The 17,228-nt window shown below is 38.2% G+C and overlaps 2 long non-coding RNA genes across 2 annotated transcripts; both read right to left on the reverse strand.

Moving 5' to 3' along the window:
* Nucleotides 1-743: 743 nt before the first annotated feature.
* On the reverse strand, nt 744-8,779 carry LOC135303274 (uncharacterized). The gene is made up of 3 exons (XR_010364722.1): nt 8,679-8,779; nt 3,204-3,274; nt 744-1,576 (listed from the first exon to the last, which is right to left on the reverse strand). It is a non-coding gene; the product is annotated as an uncharacterized LOC135303274 (long non-coding RNA).
* Nucleotides 8,780-13,516: 4,737 nt separating this feature from the next.
* On the reverse strand, nt 13,517-16,083 carry LOC135302136 (uncharacterized). The gene is made up of 3 exons (XR_010363835.1): nt 15,827-16,083; nt 14,829-15,047; nt 13,517-14,097 (listed from the first exon to the last, which is right to left on the reverse strand). It is a non-coding gene; the product is annotated as an uncharacterized LOC135302136 (long non-coding RNA).
* Between the last annotated feature and the right edge of the window lie 1,145 nt (nt 16,084-17,228).

A 17,228-nucleotide genomic window follows, 5' to 3' on the forward strand; every position in this document is an offset into this window, starting at 1 on the left:
TTTCTGAACAGTGCTTCATACAAACATGTAGACTATAGACCTCACTTCTCTGTACTTGAATTTTGTCCATCAGTACCCACCTCCTGAATCTTCACTGTGACAGGCCTAAGAACCCTCCTGTTCTCAAGATGAGACTCAAAGTAGGCTAGAATCAAGGGAAATTTGGGTGATTTTAATTGTGTGGTATCCCACAAGGAATCCAAGGAGGATTTGTACTTCTGAGATAACAAAGCCTTTGTAGGCTGACTGCCAGTTTTACCAGCCTCTCCAGGAGAGGATTTAAATTCTGACTGATGAAAAATGTTCTGTCTTACATGAGCTCCTTTTGTGATATCCTGAGAAGTGCTGTCTATCTGAGCTTATGAATGCCCAATGCAAATTCAGTTCTGGGATGACAATCACAAGTTTTAGAACTGCCTATTGCCCCCTGCCCTTCCCTCAGATCACTCCCCCATTTCTAATATGCCAGTGCTAAAATGCAGTACATTTTCACAGAGCACCCAAGAAAGACCATTTTCACCCCTGCTTCTAAAAGGATGAATCAAGCGCACATCTCACACATCTCAACTAGTGGACCAGGTCTAGATAAAAATAGATCTTGCTCTTGGTTTCCAAATAGTGAGTGCTAAAGGTCTCACCTGGTGTTTTTTCTATTAATCATAAGAGGAATATGTTGATCAAATGAAAGTTCTCTCGCAAATGATTTTTTTCTTATTAGCTTGAAGAATGAAGGGGAGCAGAAGCAAGGGAGAAGAAACACCATTTTAACTTATTTTGTCACAATTTTTCTTTTACCCAATGATTTCAGAAAAAATAGGACATTGCAAGGAGTCATGTCTCATTAGGCATTACTGACATAGTGATTACATAGAAGCTTAAATATTCTTCCCTTAATCCATAAGGTGAAGTTCTATTTAGTGGTTACTTGTGTTTTTTTTTTTTTTTTTTTTTTTTTTTTTTTTTTTTTTTTTTTTTTAACATTTAAGCATTCCTTCTTTATAAGATTAGAAATTAGAATTGTTCAGGTATGAAGTAAAACAATATTCTGACCTGCAATAGGAAAAACATTTTCAGCAGGTTGAGGAAGGTGATGTCCTCTCTGCTCAATGCTGGTGAAGCCTCATCTGGAGTATTGGCTCTTAGTTCTGGGTGCTTCAGCTCAAGACTTTCTGGGGCAAGTGCAGGAAAGGGTTACTTAGCAAAGGGACTGCATCCTCACATGAGGAAAGGCTGAGAGAGAGTTGGGACTCTTCAGCCTGAAGAGAAGTTTTGGCAGAGGAAGGTACATAAATATCCGAGAGGGACGAAACAGAGTCAGAATTGTCTCAGAGCCACAAGGGAGAACTACAGGCAATGGGTGCAAAATGATACATATGAAATTCCATCTGAACACAGAACAATTTTTTTTGCTGCAAAGGTGGTCAGACACTAAAACATTGCCTGTAAAGTTTCCATCCTCAGAGATGTTCATAATCTTACTGCAAACTGTCCTGAACAACCTGCTCCAGCTGACTCCTCTTGAGGGAGGGAGGTTGGACTAGGCAGTCCCATGAGATTTTTTCCAATCTCAATGATTCTGTGAAAGGAGAAGATGGCTAATAAATACCTGAGGTGAGTAAAAGTGTTCTTTGCCCATCTAATATTGAATTTGTGATTTAGAAGTTTGAAGGAATACCTCAGCTTTCAATTTAAAACAAAACCAGAAAACAAAAATATCTTTGTAAGTTAACCTATAAAATGAAAGCTAAGTCAAATAGCAAGGCTGTTTATTTCCCATTTTCCACAGCACTGTAGTTAATGTCTCCTGTAGGTTCCAGCGGCTGCTGCTGGGGACAGAGAGAATTCTCTCTGGTCAGAAATGCCACAGATATATCTATTTGTGGCAACAACTCTCCTCCATCAATATCAGCTGAACAGGATTCCTGCCTCTGCAGCTTGACTTTTAGTCACCTTTTCAGCTATGCTGCAGGCCATACAGCCTTCACCTCAAGGGGCTTGGAGACCCAACAGGAAGTTCAGCATTCCTCTTTGAAAGAACTTTTTCATTTGCCAAGGAGCAGCAAAGCCCCTTCCTGTCCTTGCAGCACATTAGAACATGGGACAGTCAGTGTGCATGCAACCACTGTGTCCATCAGCTCTGAGTCCTACACGTTCACAGCAATCTGCTCTTAGAGACACAGGGGCTTCAAGAGCATCAGGGATCCACTTTTCCCTGAAGAAAAAAGATATGGTAAATCTATCAGCAGACAGTGCATTAATTTCTTATTGAATCACTATTAGCTATGTCTGCTGCTTTTCTTTAGAGTCCAAGGGATTCTCAGCTGCTTTTCATCTGACTGGTCACACAGCACACCATAGCTTGGTGTTTAGGAGATGGACAGGAGAAAAATCTTGCCTTCCAAGCCTCCCTGAAACCTAAGATCAGATTTATGCTGCATAATTCTACTACATTTCTATTCTCAAAAAGGAATCCCCAAAACCCCCAAATAGTATATACCCTAGAAGTAAAGGCATATAGCTTAATGGAAGGAAAAAAAATATCAGTGCTGGCTTTAAGAAATAAACTATCCTGCAGTAAGTTCAGCAGCTGCCTTCTCCAAATAGAATCATCAAAGTTTCATAATGAGACATAAAAAACCCACCTCCACAACAAATACTGATGGTGGAAAGGAATACTGAAAATCAAGGATGAATTGAATTATTACTGCCATGCTAGCCCTTTCTACTCCAACAGTAATCACTTTTAAACTTACACAACAGATGAGGTATTATAGGATAGCACAGTGTACCATAGCCAATGCACCAAAGGAAATCACACAAATAGAAAAGGAGGTGGCAAATTAATAATTAGGCAATACAGCCTTACTTCTGTTCTGGGAAGGGCTTGAAGGGAAAAAAAATCACGCAAATTATTATTTGCATCGTAGTTGGACATGTGTTTGATAGCTGTTACCTATGACGCTTCAAAACTGATCCAGTGAAAAACTAAAGAAAATCTCTTATCATATCACATAATTGTAATCTCACTTGACAGGTAGTTATTTTTCTCTTGGTAGCTTTATATGTAGAGTTCTTCTCATCTTCCCCATCTACATTCTCACAGTCAAAACCTAAACCACTCAATGTTAGAAGAAATTGAAGTTTGCTGCTTGCTGCTTCTCAGCAATCCCAATGCAGACTGAAGGTTTCGATTTACTACTAACCTTCATTTCATATTTTCTGTCTTCCATCTGCTAATAGGAATTTCAGCATTTGCACATGTCCACTCAACCCCCTGTATTTAAAATAAAAATTAATTTTATAGGGTTTAGAAGTAAACTCTGAACTTGGTAGTTATGCATTCACTCCAGACACAACAATCAACAAGATCTCAAAAGATTTATGCTGATTATGCAAAATCTTCACAGCTGGCTTGCCAGATGCGTGCTTTTTTTTTTTTTTTTTTTTTGGCATGCAAGAAAGAGGCACCACCATCCATCCCAACACAATGATTACAGCATGATTTCTCTCTTCAGGAAAGAAACATAAGTACTGAATATGGGTATTAGAGTTTATCTGAGTGTTAGACTGGAGTACCACTCAGTTCACTCACTCTCATTGACGTCACATGTGTGTTTTAGCCCACATGCTCTGGAACACACTGCTTTCTTCTCTTGATGAAGTCATGCACATCCCTACGCAATCTGATTGAGAGCTAGGAGGTATCAGGTAAGAAAGCCATGGGCAGTTTGGACAATATTTCCCAGAAGAGATATACCACATGTGCTTCCTGTGTCTAACATCCAGTCCACAGGAGAGCAGGTGGCACACTGAGAAGAGAGTTGGCAGAAAATTTAAGTGAGAAGGAAAAGTAAATTTTGCCTGAGGTGAGATCATCATACCATCCTGCTGAAAACATTGTATCATCTCTGAAGCATTCCTCTCTGTATCCTGAGGGCAGCCAGTTCACAGATGACACCATTTTGGGAAATCTACTTTATAAAGATGAAAGTCTCCTCTAGGGCCAGTATGTGGAAAACTTGGGAGAAACAGTTTTCTGATGGGCTCTTTCCACAACCCTCCTAGACTTCAATAGTTTTTGGTATAAATGGATACACAGATTCCCAGAGGAACAAGTTCCTCTGGAGCCAATTTATATAGATTAGTAATATTTCATCATCTCAATACCATAAAGCTGGCTTTAGTTTATTTACTCAAAACCAAACAAAAAAAAAAAAAACAAAACCAAAACAAACAAAAAAACCCCTAAACAAACAAATCACAGACTCAGAATTTTATTTTTTTCACATTTTCTTAGTGGAAATCTCATCACTTGTTAGCATCCAGAATCTACATTCTCATTTCCCTTGAGGATTTCAGCACACTTGGTGAACTCACCCAGCTTTCAGGGTGTGAAATGTTTCTCTTTTACTTTCAGTTTTTCAGAAATGTCTGAGCTCTTGCAAATCAGAGATTACCAACTTCATCAACAAGTCGCTTGTGGATGACCATTAGATAACAGAAATCTCTCTCTCCAGAAGAAGCTACAGGTGTCTAACCTACTACTCCTACCTCCCTCCACCTTCAGCAAAAACTCGGCACAACACAAACAATCCTTCAAAAGAAATCTTGCTAAAAGAAGATATTGATCTTTTCCTCCCTTTCCTTTAGCCTCCAGTTTTCTCCCCTTATTAGAAATGGAGTTAGTTTACCCTATTCCTCACCCAGACTGCAAACATTAATAATACAGAATGAGATTCGCACTTGCCTGAAGCAATTTTATTTTCCACTAGCTGCCCACTAAATAGCAGTTAGAAGCTATTCCAGCAAATGGAGTGCTCCATGGCCTAGGGGGATGACATGCCACATTCTCCTTCACAGTCATTGCTTTAGTTCCCCTGCAGATTATCTAAATTATCCACAATACAGCCTTCTTCATTATAGCTATAGGAATGAAGCAGAACTATATGAAATTTTAACATTTCTACAATGCATCACTAACTCCATCATCAGCTCAATATATTCATTAATATTTGGAATATTCACAAGCAGAAGTTGGATAAATTTGCTGGTCCATTATAACACTGTTTTCGAGAAGGAAAAAAAATCTAATGTTTCCACAAACAAATTAACACAGAATTGAGGGTATTTTTGCTGTATGAGATCTCTTCAGCAAACCATTAAACACAAAACCCACTTTCAAATGTTTTTCACTGGGACAACTTATCTCTTTCTAGTATTAAAACAAAAGTCAACCTTTTGTGATTAAAATGTGTCTTTTCCTTCAAGATGTCTATTTGATGTAGCTGCAGTGTGAAGCCAGTACAAATTTATCTGAAGCATGAAACTCCAAAAGTCTGTTTTCTTCAATTTGTAATGATACCTAGGTACACATCTGAAAAAAGCCTGGAGAAGAGGGATGGACTTCATCTGAACTACAGGGGGACCAAGCTGCAATACTTTAAACACAGACCATGAGTGAATTTTGAAACCAATGAGTTAGAAAAAGCAGAATGAATGCAAAGAACACACTTTTCAGAATAGTGTTTCTTATTATGCAAATGCAAAAATTCTTTACCTTATGTGAATCATAGGACAAAGGATGAAAATCAAATGAGAAACAGAAAGCAATTTGCACTAGGTGTAATTAGTGGGCAACTACAAAGACATGACTTCCTTAGATCTGTGTATCAGATATGGATACCAGCACAGGCTCTGCAGAGGGAAGTCTTGTATTAAATCAAATCATTGAAGTATTGGAAGAAATCATGAACAGAAAAACAGTTATATAACCAAAAGGTTTGAATTGTTGTTTTGTTGGGGTTTTTTCCTATACTCTGTCTTGCCATAGGCTTTTAAAACAACTAAGCAGCAGTGAAATAAATCAGCAATGTTTACGAATGAGGGAGCAAGTGGCTTAAAAGATGGAAGGTGGAGGAGGCATGAGATGGATAATTACTCAGTATTGCAGTAGAGGTAAGTAATTAGTGGAAACTCTTGAGTTTGTGCTATTCATTTTATTGCATCTTAACCTTGAAAGCAGTGTTAGTGGTAGGGCAAGGAAGTGTGCCACTGATAGAAAGAGCATTCAAAGGAGTGAGGATGAGAAAGGACTGTGAAACCTGAAGGACCTCACCTGGCAGGTGAAACCCATTAGAAACAAGCATAAAGCAAGGAAAATTGCTCCTAATTTTATACATGGCCATTCGCAGAGAAAGAATTGGAGGTCCCAGTAGCTGGTTCCACAAAGTAACAAGCAAGCACTCAATAGCAGTGAAAAAAATAAGGAAATGTTTGGAATTAGCAAAAGAAGGATAAATAGAACAGGTCACTCTGCCACTGTTTAAATTGACAATTCATCTTACTGAACATAAATATATAAGAATAGTGTGTGTGTGTAGGGCTGAAACCCTTGGCTGCAAATAATCTACAATTAGAAAACCAAAAACCAGAAGGGGGAACAGGGATAAAAAAAATGTCAAAACAGTAAAAAAATGTGTGGCTTTCCTATGAAACAGGCAATTGATAGGCAAAGTATTTCAGGCAGTGGCAGGGATTTAGGCAGGCTATAACAGGTGTGCAAAATAATAAAAGGGACAGGGATTGATGAACTTTTCAAGGCAGTCCAGTAAATGAACCTACAGGGAACCATGTTCAAAGTAGCAAGGAAGGCACAGGGTAGCATAAACCTGCAATATCTTGCTTGAGAAAGTTGTGAATACAAAAATGGTTATATGGGTTCAAGGGAAAAAAAAAGACAAATGTTTAGGGGTTAGGTATATTTGGCATTACCAGACAGACAAACTACACCAGAACTGGCAAATCCCCTGTACTGAATAAAGCAGAATGCTCAGAGAGCATTCACACATGTGTGTTAAGCCTTGTACATGCTTGCCTTGTTTTTACTCTTCCTCAGGTATTTTTATATGGCTGCTGTTCATTTTTTTGGTCTTAGTGATTAGCTGCTTCACTTCAGAAAACTGCTTTGGAACACCCTAACCCCAATATAAACTGTTCCTCTGCCTCTGTCCTGTAATACTTTCCCTATGGGAAGTTCAACCCCCATTTCCTACCCTATGCACTTCAATATCTCTGCTTTCAATCTAGACTTGTGCTGAAACAAACAAACAAGTTCCCATATTTCCAGTGCAATTTCCCTTAAAAATGCATCAGTTTTACTTTAACTCCCCCTGCCAAGACAAAGCAAAACTCTTTTAGTATTTTTACTTTTATATTACATACATACACTTTTCAATATGGCCATTTTTCTTCTTTGCCTCACTAAACTATCATGAACTCTGCTTCCATCATTTAAATTCCTTTGAGGCGGGCAGTTAAATTAGTATAAAATTATTGAAAAGAAGAAGGGAGTTTAGCCCATGCTGTACATGAATTATTTCATCCACCACGGTGGATTTATAATGTTACCTTCTGTTTAATAGTGAAGAGCAGAACAACTACAGTTGTTTATAAAGAGGGAATTAGAGGAAGAAGAACAGTTGCCTAAGCTGAAATTTAGCTGCAAACACTACAAACAAATTTTCCCTTGCTCTTGGGAAAATGGTGTTATATTCTGTTCAGGACATTGACGCTGTCAGGGTAGCTCAGTCAATTCTGTTGGATAACATTTTCTTTATACATATGAATAAAAGAAAAAGTTATATATAAATAATTTTACCTGAATTTAATGTAGAAATAATATTTTTTTTAAAGCTTTCCTTGTTGCTCAAAAAAACAGTGATAAAAGTGCAAGAGGAGGAGTGAAAAGTAAAAAGACTTCTAGGGACAAAAAGAATAACGTAACCTTTGAAAATTTGCTAAAGCTTAAGATTTGTCTGCTCAGACACTGCTTCCTACCTCCATGTAATTAGATTTTAATTTTCTTTTTACATCCTTTTCCTCTACAGATTCTGAGAAGTAATTATTTCAATATCAATTGATTTGAAGGAACAGTCCCAGGTCTGAATTAAGCAGCTTATGGAAGTTTGTCTTGTTCCTGGTTAAACATTCCTGCTATGCAGCTGGGTAAGCTGCTTGCAGTAATAAAAACCAGATGAAATAATGGAATTGTGCTCGTGAGCCCAGGCTTGCTTTGGCTAGGGGGAACTTCTCAAATGTCTGTTATCAATGTCAGGGATTTAGAGAAAGCCTTCCCAAACAATCAAGCAGAGACAGAAACAAGGTATAAGCTTGATTTCTTCCCTCCAGTGTGCTTTTCATCAAAACAATATAAAATTTTACATGTTTATAAGCAGTACATAACACAAACTGTTCTTCTGCCTATATTGTAAGAGACAGGTGACTTCACAAACACGAGGTCTTCACCTTCCACATACAAATGCCAGTCTAAAGAGACCTTCAAATTGGCAGTTTTTGCTTCCAGCCATAAGTTCAGGGAACTTAGCAAACCAGAAATAAAAATAGCTAAAAATTTAAATTTTAAAAAATATTAAAATTCAGACCCAAGAAACCCACAAGACAGTGGACAACACCGTGAATATTTTTGAAGTGTTTGTCACAAATTACTCTTTCTTTGGCTTTTCTTCTATTTTACCTTTTTACTTACAGCCAGGAAAGTGACTAAGGAAAAAAGCATAAGTGCATAAATTTAGATAACATTAGTTATTAAAGAAAGCATAAGTATGGACTGGTCAAGAGCAGGAAAAAAATATAAACCCAAACAGAAAAACAATGCCTACCACACTTGTGAATTCTTATGTTCTCCTTCTGTGATTCCTGCAGATCAGTTTGCACAAGCCCCACAGCAGCAGGTTCCCATCAACCTCTCTTTTCTACCAAGTGGAAATGGCTGCTCAGATTAGAAAATGCACAGCACATGGGGCAGCCACCACTTCTCTGAGTAACCTGTTCCACTGTCTCACCATCCTCACAGTAAAGATTTTCTTCTCTGCTGAAAGATGGAGAGGGACTTTTTACAAGGGCATTTAGTGATAGGACATTAAATATACATAATGTGCACTCATGGAGACAGGATATTTTATTATTAAGGAGGGGAATAAAATCTTTGCTCCATGGAGAGCAAAATTAGAAAACAGCATTGCACCAACAATACCCAGAAACATTTTTTCTATGGCCCTGGTGGACACTCCACTAAGATGCTTACCAGACTTCAGCAAGAATCTTCATTCTCTAGATATTCCATGCCCTTAAATTGAAACAGCTAATGAGATTCCAATAGTATCTCACAAACTCAGCTCTTCTAATCAGGCTTTTTGGGATTCAGATATTCTCACTTTTGCTCTTTCCTGAAAATTAGCCCTCTATAGTCTGACAACCCGTGTCCACTTAACAGAATAATTCTTCCAAAGCCTTTTCAGAAAAAAATGCACAATCCTCAAAATTCTGGACTTGGGGGCTTAGCTTCTCACTGGTTAAAAATGATGCAACAGCTAAAAAAAGGCTTGAAGAATACTCTCAGTGGGGCTTCTAAAATAATCATGCTTCACATATGAACACCACATACAATATAATCAGTTGTGGAAAGACACAGTCAAATGGAAGCATCTTTCAAATCGTTGCCTCTTTCAGTCAGTCTGTTCATTCCTTCAGGTCCTCCCTCATTTTCCAGTGCAAGCCTCCTCATTCCTCATAAATGTCTATTATTAAAGTTACTGTTATGTAAAGTTTCAGCCCACTTAGTTACCTTTTCTCCTACCCCTAGCACAAGCCAGTTGATACCTTTGTTTGGTTGCAGCCCACCTAAAATCCTAACTATTCCACACAGGCTGCAGCTAACTTGCTAGTCAAGGACAGGGAAGCAGACTCTGCATTTCAAGCTAGCATTGCACCATCCAGCAGGGAGAAATGTCCAGACAGAATCCAGGATACAGTGTCATTTATAAATCAAATCAACATTCACAAATGGAGTTTGCAGACTGATAATATGGCCATCCAGTGTTTCAGCCTAATTTCTTAACCAGCCATCTGAGACGTACAAACTGACCATTAAACAATTCCAAAAATAAGAGAGGATAAATGCCATATCTGTCACATTAAAGAACTGTGCAAAGAAAGCCATTTATGCCACACAAGAGGCTATTTCCTTGATCTTTTGAAATCCTCACCTATTCCTCACCACTTTATACTTTTTTCTGAGCTACATTTGAAAATGGACAGTTCTAAGCACAAACACTGATTATTTAAACACTGTTCCTACTGTTGCCTGTACTTGACTTTCCTCAGGAAAGGGTCTGGGAAGATGCCAAAGTAACTGCCAGGAAAGACACAATCACACTACAAAAGGACTTTCAGACACATTCTTCCTGAGCCAAATTTCTTTTCCATTTCAGTTGTATCTTCACCTTCCTCTGGAATTGTAGACTTCTGCCACTGACTTGGAAAAATCTTATGCTCAAAAGACCTTGAATAATCAGGTCATCACAACTTCTCACTGAGGACTTTACGTATTTTTAAATTATCATGTATTTGGGTTAGATAGCAGCAGCTAGATGAAAAATGCCAGAATCCCTAAACAGTTTGCATTGGGAGGGACCTTTAAAAGGTCACCTAGTCCAAACCTTCTGCAAAAGGTGGGAACACCTTAGGTAAAGCTCAGTTACATCCATTTATCAATACTTTGTGCTTGAGATCACCACACTACAACATTCACAGTCTCCCATGGGTGAGCTCTGAGACTGACATGCCTGCAGTTTCTGCACAAGATTCAGCAGTTCTCAATGTCAGTGAGGTGGAGTGGCACACACAGTGTTTGCAGCCACACTGTGCTAGCACACAAAAGTTACATCCTGGGTGTTTGAGGTAAAGATATGATTGAAGTTGTATATTTTTTCTAGAACAGCAGGAGTCAAACTTAAGATTAGATATCTTAAACTACACAAGAACTGGAAACTATCTTAGACATTAACCGTGAAGCATCACATTTCTGTGTCTTGCTCCTAGCTTGAACCAAAACCTTTCTAGTTCAATACAAGTTAAGAACAGGAGTCACACTGATAACTCCTCTCCACATGCTGTCATTGACCTTGCTTTGGGTGTTCACTGAAAGAAGGACAAAGACAGGCCTTGACAGCACAAGTGATTAAATGTGATGATGATGATGAAAAACACAAAATTAAGAGCTTGACCCTGAGTGCCATGTCCTCTGACATCAGCCAAGCAGCAAGGCATTTAAACACCAGCGCAAGAGTTTTGTTCTGTTATCTGTCAACTTCTGAAGATCTCCCCATATTTTTGACTCTGCACTCTGGATATTTATTGATTCCCCATAAATTGGATGTCCTGGAAATACTAGGCTCCAACTGGCTTTCATGCTCTGGATCTGCAGGCCCTGGAAGGTTCTTGCAACACTTTTAGACTTCACACGTCAGATCTGTGCTTGGAGTTGCAGTGCCTACAGTTTGTGCGCAACAGGATCTCAGCAGCTGGACAGGAGTCAAGTTGTATTTCCACACTACAGACATCGGTCAAAATGTTTTACTTGAAACATTTTATAGCCAATAAAGATTTCCACAAAGTGCTGCTGAAGATATGTCAGTCAGTTGTATTCCTGAACTCCCCTTCCAGGCTGTTAAAATAAAAAGCGAAAAAACAACAGTCTGCCTACCTCTTGATTCTCATGCTGCCACATAAATCATAAAAATGTTTAAGTGCTGCATCTTCTGAGCACTTCTCTCTGGCACAAAATGTCCCATTCTGTGGATAAAGTAGTTCAGATACAGAATAAATAACTTATTTACCCAAAGTGGTGCCATTTCTTCAAAAAATCAAGAAAAAAATCATACACAGCTGGTCTATTCTGCTATCAGAGGTGAAAAAATCTTAGGGTAGAAAATTTGTCTGTATCTTTAAAAATAAAATGGACTAACAAGGCTAGAATGAGCTGGTAGGTGTATTTCAGAACATAAAGTAATGTTCAATGAACAAAAAAATATCATTAAGGGGTAAAAGTGCCTTTAACTGATATGTTCCTAGATTTATCCATCCAAATTTGAAAAAAAGTAGTGATGGATTAATGCTTTTATTGTGCATGTATCATCTGTGGGATTCGACTTACGGATGGTGGCATCCAGAATGAGGAATCTGCCCTACAGTCTTCAGAGATGATGTACCAGAAGGAAATGTAACCAGAAAGATAAAACTTCATTTACTGTACTCAGGTATTTTAACAAATTTCTTTCAGGCCTATAATGCTTGGTTAAGACACTGACATTGCATCTCAGAGCTCCCTCTGGTAACCCTGAAGACGTATCAAAGGAATGTGCTATTAGTTAGTACTGCATTATCTGAAATAAAGGTAGACTTATAATATATACAAATAAAGGTAGACTTAAAAATATACTGATGACTTGAAGTAGCCTTGTGAAATATATTGAGGCTTTTTATTGTTTTCCCCATGATACAAGTGTAGTCGATTGCCAAAATCAACAATAAAATCTAATAAATAAATAATAATAATTTTGTTTTGACTTCACAAATTCCAGACTTGCATGCATTTGTCTTTTTTTAACTAAGAAATTATACTTTCATTTTAAACTATAGGTAATTTTTCCATGAGTGGCAAATATTTTAATGTCTTGCAACCATTTTAGGAAGTTTCCATCCCCTTCTTCACCCATGTTACTCATGTACAGCAATTAATTAACATTTGTAAAAGTGAGTGGGAGGACCCTCTATGGAAAAGGCAAGTGGCTTTAGGGAGGAGGAGAGCAGATGATGAATGTACAGGGTTGGTACAGTAGTTAACTGAACAGAAATTTTCTCTTTTGGGGCAGTATCTTTCTAAGAGACTCTCTTCTATTTGTGTCCACTTTCTTACCAAAATTTTCATCCCCTTACTTGTGATGGATCTTACCCTTATAAGGCTGGTTTTTATGAGGAGAATAATTACATGTATATGTGTGTGTCTCTTCTGGTTTCACATCTCCATCACTGGCTCACCAGCCAAGACAAAATAATTTTTAAAAAGCACTTCTAAATTAAAGAGATCATGAGTCAGAATGTACCCTCATAAACATTTTTTTTCCCCTTAACTTTCTTAATTTTTGATGCTGAGGAATAAATATCAATTTATTAGGTTTCCAGGAGGGTAGATACTGGTACATATGTTACATGTCCACATCATAGTGTAGACCCATTTCTCTCAGAAACATTCCCAGGTGAATTTTGAGTTAATTGGATGGGCTAAGACAACTGAGAAAACACTCCTGCTTGTTGGTCAAACTAATGAATCCAGGACTGTGAGCTCAAATTTATGCAAATTTTCAAGATGAACTTAATACTGAGAAACATCAATTCAGCTGAACATGTAAGCAAATGAACTGTTTGAATCATGTGAATGTTCCCACTGGGATCAATAAGCTGGCCGGTGTTACTGCCACAAAGCATACTAGAATAAATGCCCCTGCTGAAAAATGGAAGGTGATACTGCAAGAAGCCCCATATAACTAATGAAATTCAGAATTAAGGTACAGAAATGAAAAATAAGAAAGAGGGAAAAAATGAAAACAAGAAACAATCTTCAACAGACAACCTTTACAGACGTTCAAACAGTGCTTGTGAATGGTGCAAGAAGAGGAACATATGACGATTTTTGTCAGGGCAGACATGGTTGTTCTACTCTGTTTTTGAAGATAAACTCAGAACAGGCTACTGCCAAAATCAGCACCCAGGTCTTAGCTGCCCTGATTAATTTCCAGCTCTAATTGAAGATCAGGGCTATAATTTTGAGCAAAATACCTTGCCAGTCCTTTTTAAAATGTCCAATTCCCAGTTTGGGTTTTCTTTCATATTCTGAAGTACTTCTAAGTAAAATTGCTTTTATTATAATTTTCAGTCTCTCTGGGAGCAGAGATTTTTTTTCTTTTGATCTTCACATATATCACTAAATAAGGTATCTTTATTCCTGACACTTTCTTGGAGAAGGTTTAAAAACTTTGTCGCTTTCCATGGTTACACTGCACTTGTCCTCTAGTGATCTCAGCAGCTACACCTGGTTTCAGTGGGATAAGTGCTGACACACCACCGGCTTTTGCACGAGAAGTACGGCTGCAGGTTGGCTCCTGACCACACTGGACGGTGGAACAAATGTGGGAACTGACAATGCCATCTTATGGTGGACATAGAAACTGCAAATGCAGTCTGTGAAAGAGACACAAAAATGGCTGTAGCCCTGGCTAAGTAAATGTGGAATGCTTAAGGACGCAGCTTAAAGTGTGGAGATGAATAGTTGTTAATGGCCAGCTTTCTTTAAGGGCTTAAACCCAGCAGGATTAATTTAAATGCCAAAGCTGAAGACTTGGCTTGTGATGGCAAGTGACTATAGGAAAGGAAAAAGAAAAGTGGAGAGAAATGCTCTCACATCCTCTTCTCGCTGACTTTAAATTTCTCTTCTCACCTGTTCAGGTCCCTTAGCACAAAACCAGCACTTACTCAACATGGATGACATGCCCAAAGTGTTTCTATGCACAACAATAGCAGCATTCTTCCCTTGAAGCTGGGGTATCCAGAAGTTAGGACTCTGACTGTTGGTTGCCCAGAGGTTCAGAAGATGACAGAGAGTGGGGCACCAAATGCAGTGAGGTGCATTCCTACTGGAGAGGAACTGTGAGTATGGCCTGCAAGTTTCTATGGGAACCACCCATATGGGTTTTTATCATTGGACTGTCATTACATTGAAGCTCTGACTTTAATAACTGCTTCCTGGAGGAGGAGGAATACTGAGGGGAAAAAAAAAAAAAGGATATCAGTACCAGTCAAAATTAATGGAAAAACTTTGGTTTTCAAACAGCAAGATACAGAGCACAGTTGAGGTTCCCCTGCTTAGTGTGAAGGCTGAGAGACATGTGTGGAGAAGAGAAGATGGGGTTAACCTGGTGCAGATGAGGTTTGTGTGCCATGCCATCTTCATCACTTCTCTGCTTGGAGATGAGAAGCTGGATTCCAGTAAGTCCAGATTATTTGTGACAGCTGCCAACAGGGAACCAGCCTTACACGTGGTGGGCTGTGGTCTCACTGTTGGGGTATTCCTAGTGCTCCTTCTGCTCCTTTATGTCTGATTTATTTTTTTCCTTAAAATGCAGTAAAAGTTCCTACAGTAAAACAACACCATTAACATTTCAGACAAAGCTTGTCTTGTGATAGCAAAAGTATTGTGAATTTAACCTGTTCTCAATGAATAATTGTTCAGTGAACACTCTAGCCTTCAGCTGGGAAAGTGTGTGAATATGCATTTTGGAGCCATTTATGTAATTTCTACCTTTTTTTTTTCATCTTACTTTTACTTTTGGTGTTTACTTTTACTTTTTACTTCTCTGTTGAGAAATTTAACTCAGGCCAGTGCCCTGAAAGGGAAAGAAAAGCTGCCTGGGAGGAACTGCACACATGCTGAATATTTATATAGAATGACAAAATGACAATGACATTTGACTTCAGGTTTTCTTTGACAAAAACAGTTCCATTCAGCTGTGACCCATATCTCTTTGTCCTGACAAGCTGAGGAAAACATAAAACACTGGACCAAAATTGAATATGGCCTGAATTCTTCATTTTGTCCCCAGAAAACTCTGACTTATATTTTATACATCTAAGTGGATTAATATGTTTTAGAGTGAATTTTAAAATTTCATAAATGTTATTCTTGGTTCTATTTTTCCATAGCCCAGTTTGTCAAGTGCTGTTAAAACACATCCATAAATGTAATTATTTTTTTTCCAAGAACCTTGTTTTCCAAGGAACATAACAATAAACTAACAAATAGACTGAGGATAAGAAGGGTGTGATATAGAGGAAAAGTGGCTGAGATGATTGCTCTCTTTTTGGTAAGACTACATGTAATAATAGCGCCTTCCTCTAGTAAAATTTGTCCTACTTTTCTAAAACATTCTAGCATATCTCTAAATCCTGCAGCTCTGCCAGAGTGACAGTCCATCAGGATCTGGCTGGATTGTTCATGTGATTTGGAGAGCACTGCCAGGAAACTGGGGTAAATATGGAAAATAATATTGATATCTTGACACATCAGGATCTGCAGCATCAAAACTTAATGAGTCCCTGTTGAGGCTGCATCCAAAATAACCTCTTCAGAATTAAATGGAAAGCCATGGTTCTGAACAGATGAAAAAGCCCACTATGATCTGTAAGCCTGGGAATATTAAGTGTTGGTTAGTTCCACTGTAAAGCCCCTTAGTTTTCTCTGTGAGCTCATAGCCTCATTCCTTCGTGTAACTATTTAAATGTCACATAATGACAATATAGATGCTGTGTACTGAGGCACTCAAGAAGCCACAGGTATCAAAATTAGCTTGCTCAACTTTCACCACTTCATGTATAACTCTTGCTTTCAAGTTATAGTACACTAAATCTCACATTAAAATAGAGTACTTGGAATGGAAACATTAAAATACAATCATTTTCCCAGAACAGTAAACATAAAAGTTTAAATTTATTTGCAAAAGAAAAAAAATTACATAAATAATTTTATGATAAATATGCATTAAATATCTGAGCAATAATATCTTTCAGCATTCTGCTCACAGATGAGTTTCTGTTTTTCACATCAAAGAGTTATTAGCTTAAAAATCCAAATCAAAACCTCACCCCTAGCTCAGGAATTTGAATCCAACCTTGCCTTGCTCCTGACTAATGCACACTACCTCTATCCTGCACAGCTGTAGTACATTTTTCTTGCTCTCCTTTGGTGATGAATCTGCGCAGTCTGTGTGTTAGCTGCAAAGTCACAAGAGTCACATAAATATCTGCAAGATAGGCAGACAATGATGCTTCTGGAATTTTTCAAAAACAAGGGGAAATAACAGAAAATAAAACAACGCATCTGGAATCTAAATCAAGGGTTGTTTACCTTCTAGCACACAAAAACAAACCTTCCAAGGAGAACATTCTATCATTCTTGCTCTTTGCGTAATACCTCTGGGCCCTTTTATAACATGTAACTATCAGATGCCAAAAATCCCAACTCACACAGATTATTATTGCAATGCTTGGAAAGTTATTCCAATGAATCAGGCACACACACACACGCACAAAAAGAAGAGAGCTATCTCTGTTCATTCAAAGGCTGTCCCACAGTTGCTTAAGGTTATAGTCTGATTCACTTGGCTTCCCTAGGTTTTTCACAGCTAGCAGAGACCTTGGATGCTCTGAGACTCCTGTATGCCAATCAAAACAAATTCTTAATAAACAAAGAAATCTTGCCTTTGAAATCCAGAGAGAATCATGCTGGCGAGGAGCAGCTATGCAATATTTTCCTTTCT

Source organism: Passer domesticus, chromosome 6 (assembly GCF_036417665.1).
Source record: "Passer domesticus isolate bPasDom1 chromosome 6, bPasDom1.hap1, whole genome shotgun sequence".
Taxonomy (NCBI): domain Eukaryota; kingdom Metazoa; phylum Chordata; class Aves; order Passeriformes; family Passeridae; genus Passer; species Passer domesticus.